The sequence below is a fragment of the Mchenga conophoros genome, linkage group LG18 (assembly GCF_057382185.1).
Source record: "Mchenga conophoros isolate Kocher_MC1m ecotype Shallow Benthic linkage group LG18, M_conophoros_male_GT1.1, whole genome shotgun sequence".
Taxonomy (NCBI): Eukaryota; Metazoa; Chordata; class Actinopteri; order Cichliformes; family Cichlidae; genus Mchenga; species Mchenga conophoros.
The window spans coordinates 8076635-8091493 of record NC_140543.1 but is presented as its reverse complement, the minus strand read 5'-3'; positions in this window follow the sequence as shown (position 1 = coordinate 8091493).

Here is a 14859-nt window from a genome sequence, read left to right as displayed (position 1 = left end):
GTTGACCTCTTTGTCTCTCAATGTCTTTCATATGGACTAACCACCGTCCCATTTTTTTTATACTAATCCTTTACTTACACTCCCAGCTCCACCATCTCTTCACAATGCAGCCTGTAATTCTTTATTCATTATCCCCTCAAAACACTCCTTATCCTTCTTCTCTTTTCTTGTCAGTTTCCATCTTTAATCTCTCTAACCTGTGACACATCCTTTGTGCGCATCCTCGGACCACTTACACAATACCTCGTCCTTTTCATTCACCACCTTATCCCACAACTGTTTGTACTCTTGTCAGCTTTCTTCTTCTTTCACTACTCCACTTCTTTTCATCAGCCTCTTCTTCCATACATTTTCCTGAACTTCCTCATTCTACAAACCAATCTCTAGGCTCCTCCCCTCTGACCTACATGTTCTCATCAAATACTGATGTTTTGTCAGATGCTGCTGGTGTTGCGGAGAGAGATTTTCTGTCTTTTACTGTGGTTATTTTTGCTGCTGTTTGATGAAGTTTAGGCAGTTGATTAGGCTTAAGCAAAGATTACACCCCACATTTTGATAAACGACCAGCAGATCTGAACACAGGATAGGGTGTTTCTGTGTGGAGTTTGCATCTTTTGTGCCTGTGCGGGTTCTTCCAGTTACTCCAGCTTCCTCTCAGTCAAGACACATGAACATTAACTAAACTGGTGACTCTAATTTGACCATTGTTGTGAATGTGAGGGTGAGCGATTGTCTGCCTCTCTGAGTTAGCCAAGCAGTAGATTGGCGACCTGTCCAAGGTGTTCTCCACCTCTCACTCTATGACAGCTAGGATAGGCTTCAGTGCCCTTGTGATTGTAAACTGGATAAGCGGTTAATAAAATGGAAAGATGGATGGATATTATAAGGTGATGCATATGCCATGCATCTAAGTTTGAAACTACAGTGTCCTTCGTGTGTTAAGTCAGGAGTAAGAGACCCTCCTCACTATTGGTTAAACTGTGTGTATCATAGCAGAACACCAAAGGACGCCACACACTCATCTGTGTAAAAGCTTTAACACAATGGGCGTATTTATCACTCCATGAACGAGCTCATCGAGCACCTTCTTAGCTGCCTTCATCTTTTGACATAAAGTGATTTCCCAATCTGTGCCGTATTCATTCACAGTAGTTACGTTATTTTGTATCATTTCTTAATATGATAATGTAATGTGTTTTGGGCATATAGCTGTTATATAATACTTTGCTATGCAGGTTTTTTTCAGTTGAAATATACTGAACTAAATCCATTTCTTTTGGATATTCATCTCTTTTTTGATGGTTGTCATATATTGCACACGCTGGTAATTCTGCTGTTTTGCATGTGCAAGTTTTAAAGAAAACAAAGTTCAGGTAATTTAATTATGAGCACTTTAACTGTAGATGACCATAAGTTGGATCGCTTCCAGGGTGTAGTTGGATATAAAACTCTCCAGAATAAATCATCACTACACGATGTGTAACTGTGTCAGGGGTTAAGATAACTGTGCTGTTTATCTGAACAACAGCCGTAGATAAAAACGTTTGTGTCTATAAAAAAATGGGAGAAAACTAAATGTTGACTTTGAATGAACACGTTTTTGTGAGATATATCAAATCATTTGGTTTTAAAGTGTAAAATTTCAATTAGTCATTGTCATTTAATTTAAGCTTAAAGATGACACTGTAAAAAAATAAATAAGTAATATAAATAAAATATTCAGCTGTTCAGCAGGAGCTGGACAATGTTTTATTGTAAACCACAGCAATGAAACCCTGATGTTTTTTAATAGCACTGTGATTGTGACTGGGTATTTCCCTGACTGAGGGTCATGAGATACCATTTTCCCTTTCACGATGGTGGAAAAAAAAAAATCCTGGTTTCTTAGAATCGTTGTTGAAATAACTGAAATAAGTAAAAAAATAAATAAAATAAAATAAACAAAGCACATGTACATTATTCAGGAAACTGCCATGTTTCATCAATGAAGGTAACATTTTTTTGAAAATTTGAAATTACTGTGATGAAAATACCCTAGATGAGCTTAAATTATACACTTTTGATATTTTAAAGCAGATTCATTAGGATTAATCCTCATGCTAAAAAATTTAATCCAGTTACGTTATTTCAACAAATGTTTAAAGGAACGATTTAACCCTAAATTAAAGCACAGTGTCAGGAAGTAGGCTCACCAATAAGTAGTGTACAAATAATAAGCTTCAATCACAAACGTGTTGCTGCAACTAAATTCTTTGTATTTATGGTAGTAATAGTTTAGCCTTCATCTATCTTATAATGCAGAAAACGTCTGCAATTTGTCACTTTTAATTAAATTAATTAAACGATGCAATGGAACTTCTATGAGAAAACCTGTGAAGTTACAGAACTGATGGACGAGATACTTGCAGAGCAAACTTTCACAAAAGGTTTAAAGCATCCCCAAAAATAACCCTTTATTTCACTGGATGTATAGTTGAATGTGTATGTGCATACTGGAGCGGGAACATGCACACCCACACACAATAACACCCGTGCATTTAACGGCTGTGGAATGATGGAGGAGGGGGTGGCATTTCTATAATGACACAGTCATATCTCAGTAATTACAGGAGAAACTGACAGTGATCCATTAGTCTGCTGTGGTGGGCTGAGAGCAACAGCAGCTACATACTGGCTAACACTGGGCTTCTGGTAGACACATCCTATTATTATGCACTTACTGTTCACATGTAATAAAACGTAGCTTCTATATATGCCGCATTCAGAGAGCACATGTTCAAGGGCACATGTACAAAGAAGTGTAATGCAGTGATAGTCACGTATCTGAAACACAGTCTGGCAATGTTATTTCAACTGTTTTTATCTGCGTGTACCATAACACACTCATTAATACAGCTAATTATAACTCTTTACATTCTGATGCATGCATTTCTGACACACGAATGCGGTTCAGACCGTTCTCATGACTGAATATTCAGCTGTGGCTGCATAGGAGTAGTGCTGGTCACACTGGTGGATGGGTGATTGGAGCCTGTCCCAGCAGATATTTGGCAAGAGCAAGAGGTAGGGTACACCCTGGACAGAGTGCCAGTCCATCAAAGGCATGGAAATCTAAGGGCCCTTTCACGCTAAAATCCACACCTCCGGCCAATTTTGAATCACTGCATGCATGTCTTGTGGGTAGAAAATTGGGCACCTGGATAAAGCCCGTACAAGCATGGAGCAAAAATGCAAAGTGGAGAGAGAATGACCCAATCAGACCAACAGGTTCAAGCAACACACAACTCACAGTTTCAGTTAATGCATACAGATATTAATGCTAATACTTGCAGTGAGAATATCTTCTCAGAAAACAAACAGTAACATTTACATACAATTAATTTTTACAGTCTGCCATAGCTGACCAGTTAACACCTGGATCATTGAGCCATCTGGCAAGGACATTTGGTGTTCCCAGGTTCAAGGATATGGTCACATGCAAATGGTGCCATTTCTTCCATTCATTTATTGCCATCTTGTGGTTTTTATCCTTATTTATGTTGATGGTTTTGCACTTTCAGTAAAAGATTAAGCACAGGGCAACCACTTGTGATTTTTATTCACATGCACACTTATTGATTGATTTAATTTTATTTCCTACATCTAAAAATGCTGCAGAATTTGCAAAAGAAATCACATGAAAGATCACATGCATTAATGTGCTCAAGTACATATCAATATCCGAGGCACATGCAACCCTCAGCTCGACTTCACACACTCCTCTCAGATTTTTCAAAAGCTTTCCTTCAGAAAACAATCCAGTGAAACCAAAACACTCTCATAGTGTTGATCCCCTCCTCCTTTTTCCACACACACGTATACATGTGCAGATTAACGGCAGCACACACACAAAGTGAGAAGATGTTTCAACACAACACAAGGTCATGACACTGATGATCAGGTCTCACTGCCTGGCAATGAGCCAAGCTGGTTATGGTACACAATGTGAGACCCCCCCCCCCCACACACACACACACACAGCCTTGCAGCAGGCATGCCAGTTATACTTCCCAAAGGACCTAATGATGAGAGTCTGGATTGGGGAGTGAAATGGACGAAGCTGGCCAAAAACGCCTTGTTTGAGGACTTGGATTGTGATAATTACTGTCATTACCAAGGAGGCGATTTGAAAAAGGACGCCATAGCAATCGTCCAGCTGTAAATAAAAGAGCTAATTTCAGCTACTACGTTGATGGGCTGCCCAAAAGCATTTTGGTTTGCTGGAAAAAGTTAAGAAGTTGCAAAACTTCAAGTTGCCAATGTGCACCAGGGAGCTGCTTTCTATGATCAATGTACAAAATTCAACTAAAACAAAACATTTACTAGACAGATGGCTCCTTCACATAATCCAAGTGGCACATGCATTTAGTATTAAAGCAAAAAACATGGTTTGAAACTTCAAACCTTTCACTGCAGACCACTACTGACGTTCCACCGCACTTGACAGCCATATCAGAGGTTTTCAGCGCTAGTTCACAAAGAACTGATTAAATGGTTATTTTCACTCAACAGAACAGAAATGCTTTATTTACAGTTTGTGCACTATTACTGCCAGAGAAGTAGTCATCATAGTTTAATGTACAATAAAAGTAAAACTTACTGAAATGTACATACAGAAGCAATACAAAATAAATAAGTCGATTAAAAAAAAAAACAGTTGGAGGTAAAGATGATTAACTTTTAAAACTAAATATAAACATCAGAGGACCCAAGATGAAACCCTGTGGAACCTCAAAGAGAAACCTTTTATTGACAAAGTCTATGCTAGAATATTTCAGTACAATTGAAATTGTATCCTCTTAAATAATTGCTAAAATTATTTAATTTGCAGTTCTAAATATATTCTAAATGCATTTAGGGTGTTTTTACTCACTTTGTCTCTTCTACGTATGCATGACCAGTTATGCAAATTAGGCAATGATGTCATTTAGCAACTTCTAGCGACTTTTAGGACAACCAATAGCGATTTTCCTTACTGAGGAGTTGGCCACACTGATAATGACAACATTAACAGCAGCAACTCATCCGGCCATCAGTCCGTGATGGGGTCACAGAGGCACCAGTTCCAGATCCTTCTCAGCAGGCCAGATGAGATACATGATTTCTCCAGCAGATTCTACGCCCAGAGTACTCTACCCAGTAATATAGCTAGTAATAATAATACATCTACAAGTACTCCACATGATTTATTTGTTTTAGTTAGAAGTTGTTTCACCACCACTAAAGACATTATTTTCTGCAACTGAATAATAGAGATTATAATTATTTAACGTGAAACCTACAAAACTAATGTACAGCTCTCAGCAGCAAGGTCTACTATTAAACATCACTAAACAACAGAAAATAAGGTAGAAAGCTTACAGTAGTGAAGCAATTTGCTGCTAAAATGTAGCACATTTGGCGTACTGACATATGGTAGTTATCAGCATGATTTGTATACAAGTTTTTGACTTGTCAACTTTTCTTAAAATCTACATAGCATGTGGCTCTAAAAGTAAACGCAAATGCTGAAACGTAACCTTTCTGACTTCAGATGTTACCAAACTTCACATTTCCCACGGCAGAACAAATCAGAAATTTCCGTGACTGTAAAAATCTGATGTCTATTAACGCGTCCCTTATTTAAAGAGCCCCGATATTAAATGCTGAGTCATTACTGCGTCAGAAACATCTGAAAGTCATACCTTTCAGTAAGATTTGAGCCCAGCTGGTTCACAGTGCCACACGTGCAAGTTTTCCATCCAAGAGCAGCAACAGTAGGATGATTCAGTATTTATCAGATGAAGTCAAAGCCAATAAGTGAAGCAATGACCATGATTCACTCCAATGCTCTACCACGCAACTTAAGCAGAAGGTATATAAACAAAGTGAAGACGTGAAATTTAGATGCATTTTATTTATCGTTTTTCGTGTGTAATATATTCGCGTCGTTAATTCATCATTAAGATCCACCCATTCCAACAAAAACCAACCAAAGAAAAAAAACGTTTCCGATTTTCCGATTTTATTTGTTGACACACGGACGTGAGAACCCAATGCTTTAACTGATTGATAAATAATGATGACCACATGTGTGCAAAATGCACCGAGTCATTGAGGCATTTCAGCAGCTACTATTGCATGTCATTAATGGAAAAAAGTAGAAAGCACAAACACATTGTGTTTCTACTTAACATCAATCAGTTTACTGCATTTAATTTGTTCTGTAAACCTTTTTTCAGGTTACCCGAAACATATTTTGTTGTGACTTTTCCCAGCTTTTAGTAAAGTTGCATCAACACAGTTTTGATCCTCTTAAAATATCCAAATCATGTTTTTGAGTGAAACTAAGACCACTCACATGCTTCTCCTCAGAACGATATTTGCCTCCATTATTTTTAGGGACAGCTGTGCAAAATTTACCCTTTCATTCTCTCTCTTGGCACAGTCATCATCGATTTAGCCTAAGCCCTCGCTTGGCACAGAGCAGCTATTCACGAAGGCTTTAAGTGCAAATGCCAGCATCTAACACTTCCAGGCACCCTGATACTTTGTCAAGTGATATGAAGAGCTGCTTGTCAAGAAAAGAACACTGTCCCACATCTCCCTCTGTGTGGGTGAGAAGCGGGATGGCGCAGTTTGTGGTGTTGTATTACATCAGCTGACAAAGAAACGACCACTACATCATTCTGTACACCGCACAGTCTGTGGTCCACATGCAATAACACACACACACACACACACACACACACACACACACACACACACACACACACACACACACACACAAATCATCAAAGCTACATAAAAACAAGAAACATTCTTGCTATATGAATGTTTTTATTCCTATTTTTATCTTACCTAAGCTTGCCAGACGTTACTGGGACCATAATGGCATTAATCCTGCATGTTCTGTGTGGACTTTGCATGTTCTCCCTGTACTTCAGCTTCCTAACACAGTCCAAATAATAGGTTGTTAAGTTGATTCTAAATTGGCTGCAGGTGTATTAGCTGTCTTTGTGTCAGCCCTGTGATGGACTGCTGACCTGTCATGAGTGTATCTCCCTCTCACCCCATGACAGCTGGGATAGGCTACGGCTCCCAGCAACCCAAAACTGGATAAGCAGTTAAGTAAATGGATGGAACAACTTATTGTGGTTGTTTGGGATTCTTGCCAGCACTGATCAAAGAGTCCTAAAGACGTGGATTTGCCTGTTTCAAATAAGCTCGCGGAAATGAAAATGTGATATTTAGCTGCAAATATTATTATAAAAAATGACCCCAAATTAACAAAAATTACTATTTTTTTGCCAACTTGACTGAGCTGCTGTTGAAAAGTGACCTTTCCTTCCTGACCCTGGTTGAAATAGACCAATTTTGTTATGTAATGAAAACAAAACATAAAAAGAAAAAACCCCTCATTTTCTTTGGGTCTTCGCTTTAAATTAATAACTACAAATGGTTACAAATAATTCTTTCAATTTAATTTCAGCACAATTATATACTATAATGTTTGCTGATGCTTTTCAGAAACACCATTAAGAGGTATTAACGGGAGGAAATTTGGCATTGAACTAATGAAAATGGCTCTAACATAGTAAATGGAAGCAAATAGGATACTGAGAGTATCATGGCCTAAAGGTCACACAGAGTGCGATCAGTGACCTGGAGCTGTAGGCAAAAGGAAGTCCATTACACAGTCAGGGGGAGTGCCTGTGTGTGTGTGTATGCAATTCCACATGTGAACAGTAATTTGGTTAAATACAATCATGAAGAGTTGACTTAAGGTATTGGAAAGGGTTACACAAGCAGCAGTTATGGTTAGAAGTCTCCAGGAAATGAATGCAAGTCAAAGTAACATCTTCTAATGTCATGGAAACACTGTTTTTTGTTACCGTATCTCTTTGTAGCTACTTTATATAGGACTGAAACTAAAATTAGGAAGTGAGATGGCTGGGAATGCGTGTGCCGCGGTCCCCGCGTCCTCTCAGGTTGACCTGCCGTCTGGTTTTCCTCTTTGTCGCAAATTCTGTCCTGTTGTGAAGTTGCCCGGCTCCTCTCGCACTCAAACAAATACTCACTTACATATTCGGAGACCTTACCTGCACCAGAGACTGTGGAGAAAGAGAGCATAGTTGTCAGAAAATACATCTGTGGAAAACAAAGTAGACTTACATGCAATTCCACATGTGAAAGTAACCATAACCAACCTGCAGCTGCAACCAGTGAGAACAGTGAAGACTTTCCTGTCACATGACCCTGTGGCACCTGGACTTACAAAAACTGAAAGCCACTGTTTGAATATCGACTTCACTAACTTTCTGAAAAGCTGCAAATTCATACCTGTTGTGAATTCAAAAGTGTAAATTAAGGTTTAACTTTTTCTACAACGTTCAGCTTCTTCGGTCTCTTGCACTAATCGTGACAGTTTGCAAAAAACGGATGCAGGGAAGCGTGTGAGCGAGATGTGCAAGAATGAAAGTGTGAGCGTTTGGGCCTGTGATTTACGAGAAGGGAAACTGTGAGAGAAATGACTGCTTGTGCGTGTTTATGTGTGTTAGTTATTATCGCCATCCTTTTAAAACATGCTCCAGCCAGCCTGAGACAAGGACACGGCAATTACAGCATACTGACTAACAGAGGTCAAAGAGCAGCGAGGTCACCTCGGTTGACTTCTAACGACCTGAGCCGTTAATCAGCGAGGGAGCGAAAGCCGTGGCCACCGGCTGTTGTTTTATTACACGTTTCAGCAGAATGGTCACTTCAGCTATGCAGAGGTTATTTACCTTCCTTTAAAGTTTGGCATTTATGTAGCAGGAAACTATTACAACTCGCTGTGCTCCTTCTGTTAAGACAAGGCAAGTAAGGCTTGCAAATATAGTTTTGCTTTGTTGAATAGCTTTTCTTTGCATTGTTTGTAGTGCAAATCTCTCTGATTTATTTGTTTTGGTGATCAGATAAATGTATAATCAACTGAAGAAAAGCCCAACTCACATAAATCAACCAGGACTAAACAAAACAGGATAAAACTACACTGTCCCTAAAATAATGCAGAAACTGAACCATTTTGGCAACAATATCGTAAAAAGGAAAAAGTTAAATCTAGTAGCAGAACAATATAAAGTAATAAAGTAAAAAAAAAAATCCTTAAAGAGTGGGGAAAGTTCTTAAAAGCTTCATGATAATGACTAAAAATCATCATAATTTTTACATCATTAAGGGCAGTGAAGTTGCAAGTGTCTTCAAACATCATCATGTTTTTTTTAAATGAAATGATTTTTTAGCAAAAGAAGAGAGATATATAAGTAAATTGTGCAAATTGCTGTTTTTGTACTGAAAAATACTGAAAAATGATCAGCCTTTAGTAAAATGCTCTTTATTTGCGTAGCACCTTTCATGCAGGTTAGTCCAGTTTAGATCTGCTGGATGAAACAGATTAAAAGGACAAAACAGTTGGAGCATATCCGCAAATAATATTTGAAATTAATCACCCCTGTTTTATATTCAGTCAGTTTATATTTATATTTGCAGAATCTATAAAAAAAATTCATCTGAAAAAATGATGGTTGTATCTACTTTCGACCTATATAAGTCACATGACTACCTGATGGTCTTGGTAAATGCGACTCTAACGTTGTGACCTCTTGTTGTTCACCTCTTAAACATGATAAGTTCACACATGCCAAATGTTTGCAGAACACACAGGCAGCATGCAAATCTGCAGCTTTCTCTCAGAAATTTATTACATGTAGCTTTTGAATACTCATTTTTTTTCTTCCGTTAAACTGAGGCAGCAACTCAAAGCAGAGATCAAAGATTGCATGAGAGCTAAGCCGCTTGCCTTTCAGCCATCGCTTTGAGATAATCTTCTGATATTTGCTTGTACTTGTGGCACAATGAGAGTTTAAACAAAAAAAAAACACTAAAGATGAAAAAGACAATAATTCTTTTGCACCTCCTTTGCTTGGAGTCTCAGCTTGAATAAGGATAAATGACAATGTACATGTCATATATCAGTAAGACCTGTATGTAATATGCTGAGCCGTTCACTTGAACAAACATTAACTTTGCCAGGGTTGCATGCACCCCTCTGTAGCGTTTAACTGAAGTCATCCAACAGAATGGCAGCTATGAACAGCATTTATCACTTGTTTGTGGCTATATCTCAAAATGCTACACTGCAATAATCATCACAGTCAGTAGACGGAAAAGCCATCGTCCCCCGTTTTTAAAAATACCATGCTGTAACTTTCCATTTACCAATAAACTCAGCAACACACTCCCATTCTTCACATGGCCAACCCCACTATCACTGTATTTACATTACCCAAAATAAATGACCCTAATCGAGTGTGGCCTACAGTTCCTAAATCAGTGAAAACAGCTACTGCAGCCTGACAACATGTTCAATTTTCCAGCTGCCTCACCTCATTTTTATTCTATGTGTAATGTCCAGTGTCATGGAGCAGCGGTTTCAAGCCCAAGCAAAAGGAATGAAAAGGAGAGGAGGAGGGGCTGAGCAGCAGAAGCCTGCGATGGTTTAAAGCACCATGCATCTTTTCTATCTGAAGGACTCCGCTGGCTACAGAGTCGATGGTTCACTGGTCCATGAAGGAGCCGATTTGTTCTCCTCCCCAAGACAGGCTCTGGATTTAGCTAGCTTGCACTCCTCGCGAAAAAAATCCATCTTAACAAGTCATTTAATCTGGTATCGTTTACATTTGTCTTGGGGGGGGGAGGGCAACACATGTAAATGCAGATTTCTTCAGCATCATTTACATTGAACAAACAGATCACTCCACAGACCTCCATTCAGACCTTTCCCCATTTGATTAAAGCCAACTCTGGAAACATGATGTTGAATTAGAAACAAATAAACGGTGAAAAAATATGGATCGCCCAACAGTACAGCTTGTTTTCATGATTTGGTTTTTCAACTAAGCATTGTTCATTTATTTTGTCTTGAAAGATGATTTGCATTTTAATTTAGTAAACTCTTTAATTAAAAATGGATTTGGAGGCTTAACACTTAATGGCCTGTTGACAAGTTTTGCAGTGCAGAGAGGTGCAACATGTGGATTGATGGGAAACAGTAGAGGTTGTTGGAGGTGGATGGAGAGCACTATAAATCATCTGACACCACTGTCTGAAAGGAATTTAAGCAAAACAGCAGGGGTTTCTTACAAAGTGCCAACAAGGCAACAAAAGTATCTCAGATTAAATCCAGACATTTTTATAAAGGGGAGTTCAATGTTCAACTTACCTACAGAGACGCAAACATAAATTTACTGTATGAAGGCGGATAACCAGCCATTGTCTTCCACTTATTCAATTTAGGGTTGCAGGGGGGGCTAAAGCCAATCCCAGTTGTGATAGGGTGAGAGGTGCGGCACACCCTGGACACATCACCAGTCTATTGAAGAGCCAATACAGACAGTCATTCGCACCAATGGGATTTAGAATAATCAGGTAACCCACTAACTACGTCCTTGGACTGTGGGAGGAAGCCAGAGTACTTGGAGAGAACAGGTAAACCCTACACTGAAAGGTGCGAGCCTGGATGGTGGATATGAACCCAAGAACTTCAGTGTCATCCACCACACCACCAGTCTGCTCCAACACACTGCCATATGGTCTTTAATTTGGTCATGTCATTAAAAAAAACTGAGAAAAATCATGGTGCATTTAGTTAAATGCTGACATCAACATGCTAATATCAGTGACTGTATAAAAGATGGAGGACATGGCTCCAATTCTTTCATTATAAATCGAGGATGAATTACTGAGAAAACGGAACAGTTTCTCACAGTATTTCTGGTTGACATTCACAAACTGACATTCACAAATTAATTATTAATGGCTTGCTTTTGGCAAACCATTAATAAGTTAAAATTTATGCCTAATTTTCCTATTGTGGAGCAGAGCTGTAGTTCCGCATTCGGGGAAGAGCTACACATACTTTTAAGTCAGAGGAGGTCTTGCCCCCTCGCCTTTCAGAGCGTTTTGCAGATACTAAAATAACTGAATTTATGGTCAGCAGACAAGTATTATCTAAGGAGTTTTTCACGACATTTTGTGTTGAACCATTTCTCTTTGGCTGTGCTTCTCACAAGGACACATTTTACCAGTGCTACCATAAATTTAAATTTTAACCATTTTGGGAGCTTTACCAATAGTAAAAGAATAAATGTAACAGCTATTTTTTAAACAATTAAGTGTCACCAAAAAAATGTATATACTATAACTCTTTGGAAACTGACAGCTTTTTACTAAATTGTCAGTCTTTGTAGATTAATCAAAAGAAATGGGAACTAATTACATATTTGTTTTGGCGGGCTAATAAAATAGGAGTATTGGAAGTATAGAAATTTGCCATAGAAATAAATAAATAAATATTACTTTAATATAAGTAATCATCTCAGCTTGGCCACCCCTGTAAAATTGTTTGGCTTCCCACAACTTGTATTCATTAGGGGGGGAAAAGAAAGGGAAGGAAAAAAGAAACACTATATCACTAATATTAATGTGGTATATATATTATAGTATTTAATTAGTTTAATCTGTTACTGTTAGTCTGCAACTGTAACCCACATAATTTCCTTAGGGATTATTAAAGTATTCTGATTATAGGGTTTTGTAAAAAAGTTTAGGTAAAACCAATATTTCCTCATAAATATAAAAATTTGGCGCATTACAGTCAATAATTATTGTGTCACTTCAAGTAAAAGCATGATTACCCTATGTATACTATAAATGTGTGTACCAATTTTTAAGGCAATCCATCCAGTGATTGTGAATGATTTGATCTTTACAGTCCAAGGCCACACTGTTAACATCATTAAAAGGCATCAGAGGCAGTTTCCCTCTAACATACTTGTAGAATAACAGCATTAAATGTATTTGAATCGCAGTATCGTTCAATGTGGACAGCTTTTTAAAAGTCGTAAAGCAGCTGAAACATATGAGTCCACCTGCAGAGGTCTTGCTGCAGGTGAAACAAGAGCAAAACAGATTTACTGCAATGTCGTCTTTGTGCTCTGTGGCCCAAACAGACCAAAATGACTCATTCAGAAACTCCCCGGTCTGTCAGTGGACACACTGTCAATCCATCATATTGATTATGTAATCAGAGTTGATGATTGTTTACAGGCCAAATCAATAGTTAGTGCGAAATATAGTCACAGCTCACCCACACACATGAATGGAAACAGTCTCATATTCTGGTCAGTCTGGAATTTTAGGAAGTGTGGCCGCGCACAACCATGCATGAATCTATACACAGACGTATAATACACATCTAAAACAGGTCAGCTTGTGTGTGGGAGTGAACATAATCCAAAACATATTTCACCATATCAAAATGTCCAACACTACACAATCATAGGTGTGTGTTACCATTCAATAAAATTCAACACTTTATCAGTATACACCTCATTATCATCTAGAGCTTAACTTACATCTCTCACTCTCATTTAAATCTTAATTTCATTAGTTTAATTCAATCCAATACTAAATTCACTTTATATATACAACAATCTAAGTGGGACAGGATTTATGCATCTTTTAAATTAAATGAACTGCAAACAGCCCATAAGCTATTTATTCCCTTTGGAAAAATTAAAGCTTTATTATGAGATGTCCTTTATGACTCTTGGATTAATTGTTACTTTATGGAAAGCTGCTGCTGCTGGTTCACTTTCTATTTATGTATTTATATTTGCTTGTGCCTGACTATATTGATTAAATAATCCCCTGTATATGCAAGGTACATGTTTGTCCACACATCAGAATGAGTTGCACTAGTTGCCATGGTGTGTGTAAACTGATGGGTAATTTCTATTTAGGGCCATTAACGGCAGGCAAAACATAATGTGAGAGAAACAAAGCTGAAATAATTAAAACTACTTAGCAAAACAAAACTCATTAGGGTCATTATTCCTGAGAGTCTTCTGTTTTGGGTTTATTTAGATTGAAGGCATTATTCAGGAAACTTCCTCAAATGGTTGAAAATTTGCATCTCACAAGATTAAGAGACTTAAAGGTATGAGTCTTGCAGTTGACTTCGATTGCTAAATGTTCTATGAGGAGCTACTGATCTGATGAATGAAGGATGAATCATCTAATTGCCTACTAATTTCTTTGAGATTAACTACCTGCAAGTGCTTTTCATAGCTACATTTTCTTCACAAAGTTAGCATGCCATTACACCATTCTTGCCAACTAAAAAGCTAGGTACAGGAAAGCTAACAGGGGCTTGTTAGCTTTCCTCTTCTTCGTCCCCTATGTCCTGGCTTGTTAAGCACTAAGAGAAGGTGCAAGGAGAAAGAAGTGAAACACTGAAAGTGATCTTGAAAGGAAGATCAGCTACGATTGGTTAATTTTATGGAGTCATTGCTGGAACTTTCTTTTAACATAAGCAGGGTGAGGCTTATGGTATATATTTGCTAGTCCAAAATTAGTTTAGTAATTGGTTGATAATCCGTAGAAGATATACAAATGGAAGAGCACAAACATTTTTATATTACTAAGAAGAGATAGATCACCTTGTAATTCTAAATAACAGCATATAATGGCTGTTAGTTCAGTTAATTTCATTATGATCCCCATTAGCTGCAGTCATTCTTTCTGGGGTCATTGTAAAAAGTGCTCCGTAGAACGTGTTTTATATTGTAATATAGGCCCTACAATAATAATACAGAGGAAAAACCCAACAATCATACAACATCTATGACTTTGCACTTTGGCGACAGTGGGAAGGAAAAACTCCCTTTTAACAGGAAGAAACCTCCAGCGGAACCAGGCTTAGGGAGGGGCGGAGCCATCTGCGATGACCAATTGGGG